Source organism: Parus major, chromosome 20 (assembly GCF_001522545.3).
Source record: "Parus major isolate Abel chromosome 20, Parus_major1.1, whole genome shotgun sequence".
Taxonomy (NCBI): Eukaryota; Metazoa; Chordata; class Aves; order Passeriformes; family Paridae; genus Parus; species Parus major.
In genome coordinates, this window is record NC_031788.1 from 5,650,394 (window position 1) to 5,663,809 (window position 13,416).

The following is a 13,416-nucleotide window of genomic DNA, read 5'->3' on the forward strand; positions in this document are numbered from 1 at the left end:
CTGCTCCAGGCTGCTGCTCCCACTGAGAGTGGTGTGAGCCTCAGGGTACTGCTCCTGCTCATTTCACAGGTACATTACATGCTCTGGTTACTGGCACTGTGAGCACACAACCAACCAGTGAAATGTTTCCCCCATGGAGTTGCTTTTCTAATGCTTCGTTTTTGCAGGCTTAGGACAGAAATCCTGCACTGAGATGGAAGGAAAGCAAAGTTCTCTTCTCCTCCCTTTTCCTTGCAACTGAACCTCCTTATGCTAAATGATAAAAGGAGACACAGGGAACAGGAAGAAAATCAGATCATTGACAAAAGCTGCATGTGGAAAAAACAAGGCAATTATGTACAATCAGGCTGCATCTCAGTCATGGTGAGGAATTCAGACCCTGCTACACGAGAAATCCCAGAGCACAAGCACACAGCAGGTCACTTTGGGTCAGCCTTGTACTGATAAAATATGCAAGTACAATTTGTATTTTCCTGTACACGTGAAGATGTCAGGCTCATCTGGACAGGCTCCCTCTCCCTGAATTCCCTCTCTGCCTGACCTTTGTTTAACTGGCTGTCTTGTCCGTGCCAATTTGCTGAGAACTGGCACAGGAAAGTTCTGTTCTGTGATTACAGATGCCAAGTGAGGCCTGGGACAGCCTAGATTGTCCACAGCTACAGCCTTTATGAAATGTTATAATACCATAACTGGTGGAACAGACAGGATTTTAGTATAATGTTAAAAATATGTACACTGGAAGCACTTCAAATGTTTACTTAAGCACCAGTCCCTTCCCCATCCAAGACCAAGTGACCACAGGAGAGACTGTTTTAGCAGGACAGAAATGACTGTGCAGCACCTGCTATCAGTAAGCACCTGCTGTGGATGCTAAAAATATGCAAAATACTTTTGATTGTGCATAGAGAACTGTCAATTTATTTTTTTTTTGCTTTCACCAAATGTCATAATTAAGTGACTTTATTTTCATGCAAGTGGGGCTGTCCTAGTTTAGCTGTTAATTAGTCAGCTGTCATGGTTATTCTTCAAGCCGTTTCTGAACCAAAACACGGAGTGAAATGTTTGCTGCCTACTATAAGACAACAAATGAATGTTTAATGGCAGTTTGCATCACTTCTGAAAACTAAGATATGGAACTCCTGATGCCTTTTCCTGAGGTGGAAGAGATATCAGTCCCTAAATCACAAAGTCACCTGCTACCTAATTTCTCACAATGTCTTTTGAAGTTCTTTAGCATATTCTGGTAAATGAGACCTTTCCTAGTTGCTGTTTCAAGATCACAAACCCATTTTAATAATCCAGGCATATATAAAACAACCTTTCTGCCCAGGGTATACAGTCTTTCAGCCTTTCCAATCAGGCATCTGTTCATTAGAAAGACAAAGCACTTCCTCCACAAAGATATATATTATTTATACACATTAATGCAACTTTAACAGGCTGCAGTTTAAGTTGATGCATGGCACCAGTTGCCTTTTCACACTAATTTATTAAGGAGCAGGTAATTATTCAACATTCCACTTCCTCACAGTCTAGGGAATTGAAAAGTCAAATAAAAATGCAAAAGAGAAGAAAATATTATTACAAGTACTGAATACATATACTAAGCAGCTACAGCTCCCCCAGTGCTGGACTGCTTAAAGGGAGTATTGAAACAAATCTAAAACACCTTGCTCAAAGCTTAAGCCAAATATTAGATGTGAGAAATTGCCCTAGGGCTGCAATCTTCCAGGGATGCCCTCTGAGCCTTCCTCCTCAAGTGCTTGGGTGCTGCTTAGAGCCAGAAACAAAGTGCCTGAGCTGGCAGAGCAGATGGACAGCGATGGGCTCTCCAGAGCACGTGGCAGTAGGAAAACACTGTCCTCCTGCTGTCCTTGAACAGGATGGAGCATCCCGGGACATCCTTCGTGGACACCGACACACAAAGTCTTCCTGCAAAGTGTAAGAGCTGCTTGCCAAGGGACACAACAGCTTTGACAATTTCCAGGACTGTGTTTGTCAGGACAGATGGCTCAACAGTGTGGAAGATGCTGGAGCACAGCGAAGCCTGGAGTGGGCAAAGCCCACAGATTTATATTAATACGAGCCAGCTGGGAAGTGGGTTACGTGCATGACGCAGAGCGGCTGCTTACGGAGCCTGATCACGGGTTGAACACGACGGGGATGGTGGGAGAAGGAAGGGAGGCAAGTCCATGTGGCCCAGGAATCTGGGAACACAGGAACATCCTGTGTGCAGTGCTGTGTCAGTGAGGATGAGCAACTCGCAGTTTTCGTCTGGGATGATGGCACGCTGTCTGTGAATGCCACACTGCTCCTGGAAGAGGTGGAGAAGCCAGAGGACAATGCTGGTGAAAGGCCCAGGAGGTGAGTGCTCAGCCCAGATGAGCTGATGGCAGACTGACAGGGCCCCAGTGGGTAAGGAGAGCCACAAGAGCCCTGCAGAGCAGGGGACACCCAGCCCTCTGCTCCCCCTGCGACAGCAAGAGCCCGGGGACCTGGCCTGGGCAATTACTCAGCCTGTCCTTCCACTCACACACATCTTTGGAAGGAAAAAAAACAAACTGTTCAAAATGGGATGGCCTTCATTTCACTTTGCTGCCTGGCATTTCACTGAAAGGCAATGCCACGGACAGGCTTTCTCCTAGAAATGAAGTTTTAGACTGCAGTGTATCTGTTTCTGCACTCCTGGGACACTGACATTATTCTCTAAGAGAAATGCCAGGAGCAAAATAAGACAAGAAGGACAAGGACAGCATCTCATGACAGACGGTTACCCGGGGTAAAATCCCAGCGCTGAGCAGCTGCAATTAGAGCTGGCTTTAGCCACGGGCTCAGTCCCATTCCTCTCCTCACTTCTCAGCAATTCCTCTGCTCTAAGAAGTCTAACTGTCTCTGTAAAAGCTATCTATTTTTGTCCATGCTGATCAAATACCTAAGACAAACTTTTAAAGGAAGGAATCTCATTTCAAATGTAAAGCCGGATAAAAAATACTTGTTCTAAGGTTGGCCAAACAAATCTATCAAAATGGTGAGGAGGCAGCACAGTGAAACTCTTCCAGCAAGCTTGTATGTTCAGAAAGCTAGTTTTTAACCATTTGATTAACAGCTGTGTTTTCACTTGAGGTTTTGAGAACGATCTTAACTCTGTAAAAATGCCCAACTGAAGGCAAACATCAGAGGTGGAAGTGTCCATCTGAAAGCCTCTCACCCACGGCTGCTGGATGTTGTTTGTTTTCTTCAGACACCACTGACAGCAACATCTTGTTTTAATATGCTGATGATCTCTACTGTATAATTCAGAAAGACATAAATAATTATATCCTTTGGAAGGACATAACCTACAGCCTTTCCATGCCTACGCAGTAGTGATGGACAAATCAGGAACAGATCATTTGAAATATAATTTCTTCCTCAAGGAGATGATTTTTAAGCTATTCATGACATTCCTTTGTCAGCATTTCTGACAGATTTGCAGGCAGCTACCCCACTGAATAATGTTCAACTCACCAAACTGCTTCTGAGTTGCAATTCTTTCAAATCAGCATTTTAAAAACAGGGAGAAAAAACCCCCCACTTGCATTTCTTACAGTCAGGTAAAGTGTCACAGCAACATGATATCTACTGAATGTAAATCAACCTAAGCAGCAAAAAGGAGAATTAATGTAAGCTCTCTGCAGCCACAGATTTGGTATTCAAGGGCACCACAGTCTGAACTCTATACCTCTGCTGTTCTGTCCTAAGCAGGACACAGCCCAAAACCCTGCCGTGGTATTTTTAAACAGCCCACGCTAGATTTCTGTTTCACATAAAACAAAAAAATCTGTTATAAAACACAAAGCCTAGAGAATCAACTCAGCCTCAGGCCTGCCCCCATGAAAACCAAACAAAAACCCCAAATGGTGAAAACTTATTGAATTAGAAGCTGATGCAAATAATTTATCACAGTCTTCTTAATACCCACAGCCCTCAGTGAGGAGCACCTGAGCTGCTTTGCCTGCAGCAAGGTCTGCAGCTTGACCAGTCTGGGACTTGGCACATTTTCTGGTCCCTCAATAGTAGCACAAGGTCACCAGTGCCTGGACCAGCCTGTCCTACTGACATAAATACTGCAGTCCAGTAACCCCCCAGTCACTTCAGCCATCGTTCTTATTTGCTCCTCTAGCAAAACCACTGCCAGCCAAATCCCCTTGCTGCACGAATTACGGGCATCAAATAGAATCGAGCTGTTTCCCAGCAGCTTTCACACATTTCTCCCCCAACAAAGGGTTTTGGCCAAGCTCTAGCTCACTCACTGCACAGGAATCAAAAAATATTATTTTGGGGCAAGTGAAAATCATGATCCTCCTGAAACTTTCTTTTTACTCACTGACACTGAATTTGATCCCTGCATTTGGCACAAAGCCTTTTCTTTGCGTGTCTGCATCGTTTCAAGCTATCTGGGCTTTGCTTTTAAATACTGACTTTCAAGTCCTGAGGCTTGTGCCAAACAGGAACCCTCCCTCCCCTGGGTGGGGATGCAGTTTTTCTACCATCACTTTTCAAATGTGCAGATGGACCCTGACTTCTGGAACAAAACTGGAATATGTATGACGCTGGTGAGATGAAGTTACTTTTCCTCCTGGTGAAAGCATTTGAAGAGTTTTACAGAAGGAGAATATTTTCAAGTCTTGGTACTACAACCAATCCTACAAATAAAATTAAATTGTTCTCTTCTCCCTTAGCCCTCTAGCCATATTCCTCTATCATAATTCCTGTGAGTTTGAACACTTGTCTTCCACATGCTCAGGGTGTTTCCCGAATATCCTCCCACAGTTACCAAGAGCCTGTGGCTTTTTAGAAAGAAAACACCCAGCTGCAGCAATCCCTCTGCCTGCCTTTCACCCAGATATTCCAGGTGGCATTTACTGCTCAACATAACTTGATGTCAAACTTTCAAGTTTTATATAGCCTTTAGAAAAACTGGCTTTGGCAATTATCACTTCATAAGGGGCAGTGGGAGTTTGAAGACTAAAATACAAAAGTAATAAAATTGCAGCTTCCCACGCTACACAGGGAAATAAATTCTTAGTAGAAAAGATATGAGCTAGATGAGAGCTAAGGAAAAACAAATTAATTGTCTATTTAGCACAGCTTTTATTGTTATAGCTTCCTTTTAAGCCTAGTTTATGCTGCAATCAACAGTTCTTGACAGTGATCAAAGACCCCCACAAAACTCATCAATCCTATCAGCAGGGAGCACAACCCATCATTTTTTTTGTGTGTATTTATTAAATGTGGCTGGAGAAGGGGTTTTACCCAAATCAAGTTACCCAAGCTATGCTAAACATGAAATGCCAAATAGGAATTTATTTGCTGTTAGAGATAATGAGAAGTATTACCACAGTAATACAGCAGCAACAGTTTACTTTGGAAAAACAGAACCAGAACAACCAACTGGGACTTCAATTGTGTGGAAGCCCCTCAGGGGAGGCTCACTGATGATCACACTGGACAGAAGTGGCTACATATCAGAGACAAGTAGAAAACAATTCCTACAAGTTCAATTAAATGTTCAGGTGTCCTTTAGGAAGGAAGGCTCTTCACAGAAGAGGGTAATTAAACTCCTGCTTCACTTGACCTTGGCTATCACCAAGGCTATCAAGATGCTTCCCTGCTGATAAAACCAAGGGCACACTCACACTTCCTTCTCCAGAACCCTGCAGATCAGTTTGATCTGTGTCCACCTCAACTCCTGAACTTTCCTTCTGTCACTTCCTCAAACAGAATTTTATTTGCTTTTTATGTTTGCAGCAACCACCCTGGGGCAGAGCAGCCTGCAGCACACACGAGTGCAGTGACCACGAGCAGGGAGGGGTGTCAGAACTCAGGGATTCATCAATGTCAGCTCTGACAAGTGTAAGAGCTGAGATTATCCCAGAATTAACTTTCTGTAACTTGAAAGACTGGTTAAACAAGGTATCCATTAAATTCTCATATCAAATATACTCTGAGGACACAGATTACTCAAAAGTACTATGCACTTTTTTCAAAACCAGAAAAAAAAAAAATCCTCAATTTTTCTGGCCAAAATTAAATGTGGAAGGTAATTTCTCATGCTAAGCAGTGCTCCAGACTTTAGATCTTGAAGATGGTGATATAAATTACTGTTGGAATAGCATGCCATTTTTTCCCATAGCATTTTTCCTGAAATGCTGCCTCAATACCACTTGGCATACTTTCAATCACTGCTCTAAAAATTAAGTGCCTTGTTCTCCTTTAGGTTTCCAGCACAAGGAAGCCTTGATGTAATGTACGAGCAGGCATTAACTATTTATTCACTTTAAGTTGTCAAATGCAAAGGACACAAGGACCTACTGGCACTTTCTGACCATTTTTCCTCATCCATCCTACAACTCCACAGATCTGTCAAGCAGCCACGCTACAGAGGGGCTGCAGTAAATCAGAACAAGCCCTTTTGCCTACACAAGCACTAATTATCTTGATTTTCCTCCCTTTTAGCATCAGCATGTCAGTGAAGTTCCTCACTGTTACGAAAGCAGTGGATGAAATGCACTCATTGTGGGATTTCATGCAAGATTAAAAATACAGATATTAATCTTTCAAAAGATTTGAAAAATAAGTCTCAGCAGCACAAGCTTCTGCTTTTAACGCATCTTAATTATTTAGGCAATGTACTGGCAAAACACATCATGGGCTGCAGCGTCCAGGACCAGCCAAAACAGCACTGCAGCTGCCACTGCCCAAAGAAGAGAACAGGAGCTGTGATCAGGGCACATCTGGACACTGCTCTCAGGCCACCTCACCTGAACAGCAGATGGCTCTCCACAAAGAAACAACACTTCCAAGAGATCATCAGATCACCTAGAGCTAAAGTCAGCTTAAGCCAGTTAAATATTTAAGTGCAATCACAGCATCCCTCTTGTGGAAGATGGACAGGACCACAGACTCAGCCTCTGATCCCCAGCTGAACTGGAGAAGTTCATCCTAACAGGGAGCTCTATCAGAGACCCAGGGCCTCTCCAGTGAGGTGTTTGTGATGGCTCCACCTCACTGGCACAGATGTGGAGCCACTGAAAGTGAAGCACCTCATTGTTGTGCTGCCAGGAAGGATCCCAGTTACTTTTCCATGTAGTCCTGCTTACTTGATTAAAATAAAGGTTCACAACACCAGGCCATGGCAGCAGTACTATCCCTACAGAATTTCTGGGGGCCCTTGTGTGCCATCCTCCTCCCTGGAAGATCATGTCTAAACTGGAAACTGGCTCTGCAGGAATGACAGCTGCCAAGAGCTCTCTCCCCAGCCTGCTCCCCCCTGCTACCCCAGCACAGGACACAGGAGCACAGCTCCTCTGTTCCAGCACCACTGCTGGAGTCTCACCTGAGACCACTGCTCTGCTCTAGCAAGAACTGCCACAGCTCTGCTACTCCACTGTACCTTACTTGAGGCCACATTTACACCCCTAATGTTTGATCCTGCTGGTTCAGCAAGGACCTTTCCCAGTCACTCCTCACGCAGCCCATTCCCGTGCTCAGCTCTGGACACGCTGCTGCTCCTCACCAGCCCAGAGAAACCTTCCCACCCTCCCCACAGCTTGGAATTTTCCCTTATTCCTCAAAAGCCTTTAGGAACCAGAGAGCAGCTTTGCTGTTGTCAAGGCATCAGGAAATTCCCAGTTTCAGAGGATTACAGCAACCATCCCATTATTCCCCCTGGCTACCCAGACAGAGCTGTGGGCACACCACAGCCTGGATCAACAGCACTGGCATCCCTGGGAGCTCTTAGCCAAGAACTGCACTTCACTAATCCCTGCTGTAATCCTCACAAAGCTCAGGAAAACACAACCACAGAACCTCTGCAAGCTGTTACTGCCCTCAGCATGGTCCTGCAGTATTAAGGAAGAAAACCCATCCAAAGGTTTACTCACTGATATGAGTGCTGAGTGATCATTAAAAAAAATAAAGCTTTTTATAAAAAGAACAATTCATTTTAATCTTCTGAGCTCCAAGATTACATTTCCTTTCTTTAGCCTTTGTGTCAATTATGAGTATGAATAGCCCCATTCACTTCCAAAATCATCCCAAGTCCTGTTTACACTTAATCTAAACAAATTGTGTCAGTGTTATTCTGCAGCACTGAACTTCAAGAACTCCAAACCTTGAAATCCTTTAGGAACTTAGAAAGTGGCTGACTAATCCCATAACCACAGAGACAAGTTATCTCACTGCTATTCTTTATTCTTTTTTCAGTAACTGAATTACAAACCAAGCTAAAAGGTCAGCCTGTCTGGACAAGCAAGCAAAAAAAAAAAGTGCAAAAAAGGAGTACCGTTTGCTTTTAAAAAGCACTTGCTTGCCAGAGGTTTGATTAAATAAAAACAGCAGGGCTCTTTTCCTTCCCTAAGTGATTATGATTTAATTTTCTTAAGTAAGAGTACAAAAATACCTCTGAACATGCTAAAATAAATCATGTCATTAGGCCATGAGGTTCTGGCTAGCTGCACAACTCAACTATAAAGTACAGAGCTGATAAACGTGAGGGTTTTTTTGCTGGTTTTTTTTTTTTAAGAAGAGCAATCTATCAGAAAATGCTGATTCCTTTAAATCAAACAAATGATTTTTACAAATCCAAAAAGTTTAACAAAGTTCTTCTAGGAAGGGTACATATGTCCATAAAGGAGCTTTCTTCCAATTCCAGGTGCCCTTCACCCCTCTCTCCCTTGCTCCTAAGGGCTCTACTTGCTGAAGGATTAACAATTAATTTCTTCATTCAGGATCACTTATCCTGAATAAAGCAGAACAAGTGAAGAATTAAGAATACCTGAACTCAGGTTCCTTCACTCACACAACATTACTCAGTACGAAACACTGCTGTAACTGAAGTGGTAACCAATTAATTAACGCTAAATCAGTACTCCAGCACAGCCTTTATTAATGATGTGCAGTAAGAAGCATCATTAACATATCTGAAGACTTCATACACTCAAATCTGCAAGGCACAGTGAAGGCTTAAAACACACGGTTTCGGTTTCAAAGGCTTAAGACTACATCATCCATGGCAAGCAGCCATTATAGCTTTAAATAACTTGGGCCTATTCATCTTAAAGAGTATTAAACTTTAGTCAAAAACATTTTTGGGTCTTAGTCTCCCATTTCAGCTCCAGGAGAGCTGCTCAAAGGGGTTTGTTTCCAGGAAGACCCCACTTTGTTGACCCAAAAGTGAGGCTCGTTACAAAACCTTGGCCCAATGCTGCTCTGCCTCCTGTTTCAGGGAAAGGAGGAAACAGCTGCAACTTGAAGGGAAAAAAGACATGAGAGAGAATTACAAGGTTTCTGAGGCAAGACTGAATTACAGAGATTTCCAGGGCATTCTGGAGAAATGAACAGCTGCATGTCCATGCAGTTGTCTTTAAAGCCAGGGGCATGCATTTAGTATTTAAGAGGAAAACATTTTTTGGGACAGTCCCCAAGTGAACCATCTCCACAAAATCCATCTTGAATTAACCTGCACAATTCACTATGAAAGGTTTCCCCAGTTGTCCACTTGGGTATCCATTTATAATGATCCTGCATGATGGCAGGACACAAAAGAAAGAATCAAACACTTCAGGTCTGAATAATATTCCTTTCAGACTGTATCAGTCTATATGTATTAAGCTGTTCTTTCTCCCTCTTCCTGAAGGTCAAAGCTTTATGAATCATAGAATAGCTTGGGTTGGAAGGGACTTTAAAGCTCATCCAGTGCCACCCCTGCCATGGCAGGGACACCTCCCACTGTCCCAGGCTGCTCCAAGCCCCATCCAGCCTGGCCTTGGGCACTGCCAGGGATCCAGGGGCACCCTCAGCTGCTCTGGGTACCCTGTGCCAGGGCCTCACACCCTCACAGGGAAGGATTTCACCCCAATATCTGATCTAAGACACCCAAAAGTTACACCAGTTATGCTGGCAATAAGCAATGCCTCGCTGTTTCTGCAGGTTTGAAAGCAACACAAGAAGAGGCTGCTCAAGGTCAAATGCAGCAGGTCCAGCAGTCAGAGCTGAGATAACTTTGCTCCTCTCACAGCTCATCATTTCAGGCACTTGTCCAGATGAGATCCTGCCCACTGGGAAGTGTTCACAGAGGCCTGATGGAGGCTTCATCCCCCGGCTTTTCCAGATGGTCCAGACTCCATCCCCCAAGAGGCAATCCACAGCAGCTATAATAGACTTTCCATGCAAGGAGTCTCCAAAAGGAGCCCTTTTTGCTACAGATGAGAAAAACCTGGACAAGCTTGTCTTTTTAAGCTACATTACCCTTTACAAACATTTGCACTGACAGATGAGCTGGAAGAAGATTTCAGAAGCATTTCAAATAGATCTCGTTTCAGCAGCAGTGTTCTTTCTTTAAAAAAGATGCTGTGCCAAGAACACATCCAGCCCTGAAAACAGATCTCAAGGCATAACAAGGCTCAAACACGTTTTCTAAAGAATTCAGTGTGGTCAGAGAGTATTTTTCCAGCATCATACCTTCAATTATTAACTCCTCTCCCCTTTCTCTCCAAGCAGAAATGCCTGTTGCAGCCTGATCTTAACCATGCAGCAGCAGTGGAACAAACCCAATAATCACAGATCCAGGATGAAGTTCTTTTAGTTACTTAGTTCATCTGCAAAACTTTCAGTCAATGTCTTAGCAGATTAAATCTACAGTACGTAAGGGGCCTCCAAGATAATCCAGGATGTTGAATTTACAAGTCTGAGTACTCTGATATGAAGTCGATTTCAGGTTACATTATTTCAGTCTCCATTAAGGGATATGACCTAAGCAACTACAGCAACTCAATTTTACTTCCCACTCACTGCAAGCTTCATCTAAAAGCCTCATGTCACAGAAGGCCTGCTATATACAAAAATATAGCAAAAAATGAAAATCTGACAGCGAGTTGTAGCAGTAAGTGCTTTGCAATCAATGTCAGTTTGCACCAAAGTGAAAGCAGGTGGTGAGCAATGACCCTGTTAGCAAATGGAAGAGAGCAGGAATCTATTCCCTTCCTCAGCAGAGACAAGAGTCACATCTCTGAAGCACCTTTTTCAATTTTAAATATTGCTAACAAATTTTAAAACCAAATGTGGTATATTCTTCTTTCTTTGTTGTTGTTATAAAGGGAATTTGGAAAGGTTTAGAAAACCTACGTAGACGGAACTTGCTGTGAATCACTCTGGTGGTTTGACACAGCCACGAATCCAATGAGGTTTGCAGTGAGGTTCAGAGTGTCTTCCTCATGCAAATGCTACAGAAGATTCAAGACTACCCAAACAATAAAAGAGAGAAGCAAGCTGCTCCTGGGCTTATTTTTAAAAAGATTGTTTGAGTACAAGGTGACAGAATGAACCATTTGTCCTTAATAAAGATGTCACAAGTTAAAAGTATTTGCTGGGAAGAACATACTAAATATACTGGAAAGGTAATGCTTAAAAGAGAAATAAACAATTAACAGAGCTTTAAAAATTCTTGGCAGATGGCTGAAGACAAAAAAAAAAAAAGAAAAGGAAATCCATTCAAGGAATGTCAATGTTATGAATCAAGACAGGTGACATTTAAAACCAATGAATAAAACATCAAGAAAACCTGTCTCTTTTCATATATCATACTTCACAATGGAACTACTCCTAGGTAATACACTTCAGCATCCTCCTCAAAAAGCAGGAGATAGCATGGGGGTACAATTCAGGTTTGAAAGTTAATAGTTGTCTATCCTGGACTGCCTCCTGTTGTCAGAAAAACAGTCCTTTTAGTCGAGTTTGTTTCCCGCCCTCCCACCAAAAAAAAAATTGTAGCCTTAATGCTCTCCCACAGAAAGAAATCTTGTTTTTAGATTCAGGACAGCAGAAACAAGTATCTCAAGTTTTCTTGCTTCCCAGCTAGGAATCTGCCCTATTTCCATAGGGCCTAGACAGAGATATCAATCAGCAATCGCAGATCTGGCTTTATCTCTCAAACTGATGAATGCCCCAGCAAATAAGTTCACTTTATGTTCAAAGTAAGACTATTGGAAGAAAACAATGCCTGAGAAGTAATCTTTATTCCAGCCACCACTGGGAAAAAGGAGAGTTCATGATAGATGAAGGGAAGAAACATTTGGACAGAGAAATCCCTGAAGATTCACTCAAAGTTTGGTTTGGTTTAGTCTTAGAAAAACATTATTGCAAAATGCTCTACTTTAACCAAACCTTTTTTATTCTTCTACACAAAATTATACATATTCAGATGAATTTTTTGAACAGTCAATCTTCATTCATCACACAAGGGTCAGAGAAACTTGCTCTCTTAGAAAATAAAGAATGTAATCTAAGTTTCATTATAATTCAATAGAAGTCACAAGATTATTTGATTTTCAGTGATGCCATTTAAATGACCTACAAATGTGCACACTCTAATACAGCTTTTTTTGCTCCTGTCCAAGCAGACAGACTTTCTGGTGTCTCAGTAACCAACTCAAATTACCCACTTGAGTAATTTGGCTGGCAGAAAGGAGGAACAGAAATATGAGTGCAGAGGCCTACACTGACACCTTTCCCAAGCTGCTTAAAAGGCAGAAGTAAAAAGAAGATAAACCTAAGATGATCACAGCAAAGTCTGGAAACACCACAAAATGATAAATTATAAAAAGTCACACCCCAGCAACTTTCCCATATAATGCAAGTATTCCTAGCATCTGCCTTAACCCTGTATCCTCAGCATGGCTGCTTCTTACTGCTAGCCAAAGATCCAAAGACCAGCTCCAACAAAATAAGAGCCAATTATTCATTCTGCCATCATTTTCAAAGCTGGCAACTGCACAGAAAATACTCTCAAGTTTTTAATCGATTGAACTTTTAAAAGGACAAAAGGTAGTAAAGCTATAGAGCATCAATACCAGATTGCTAACAAATGCTATCCAAATGGATGTTCAAAGAAACCAAAGATGTTGAATGTTCCAGGTACTGGCAGACAATGAGCTGTTCACAAGATAAATGACACCTTCACAGACAGAATACAATAAATTAGAGACTCTGGTCATTGTAAAGCAGCGTGTGTTTACTGTTATTGATAAGCAATAAATCACCTGCCCTCCAACAGTTCCTCCCTATAAATCACTTCCAGAGAAAGAAACAGATGGTTCCAGTGTGCAGCCATTCTTCACCGGGCTGGGAGAGGGAATGAGCTGTGCTGAGCCACATCAACTGCAGTTGTTCCACAGGGTGCAGGAGGAACAGGAGCTGCAATTCCCAGCAGATGAGATTCCAGCAGGGCCTGTGGTGCCAGGCTGAGCATCCTTGTGATAAACACATACATCACATCCTCAGTGCACCTCGCTGGCCTGGAGTGCAGCCCCTGTGATCCCTCGGGGCTGGATCCTCCCTGCCTGCACCACACCTGACAGCACAGGCACTCTGACCTGC

General features: G+C 42.8%; 1 protein-coding gene across 2 annotated transcripts in view; it reads right to left on the minus strand.

The window, feature by feature from the left end:
• The window catches only part of STK4 (serine/threonine kinase 4), a 45,424-nt gene that overhangs the window by 3,213 nt on the left and 28,795 nt on the right, over positions 1-13,416 (minus strand). The gene's annotated exons all lie outside the window — the stretch shown is intronic.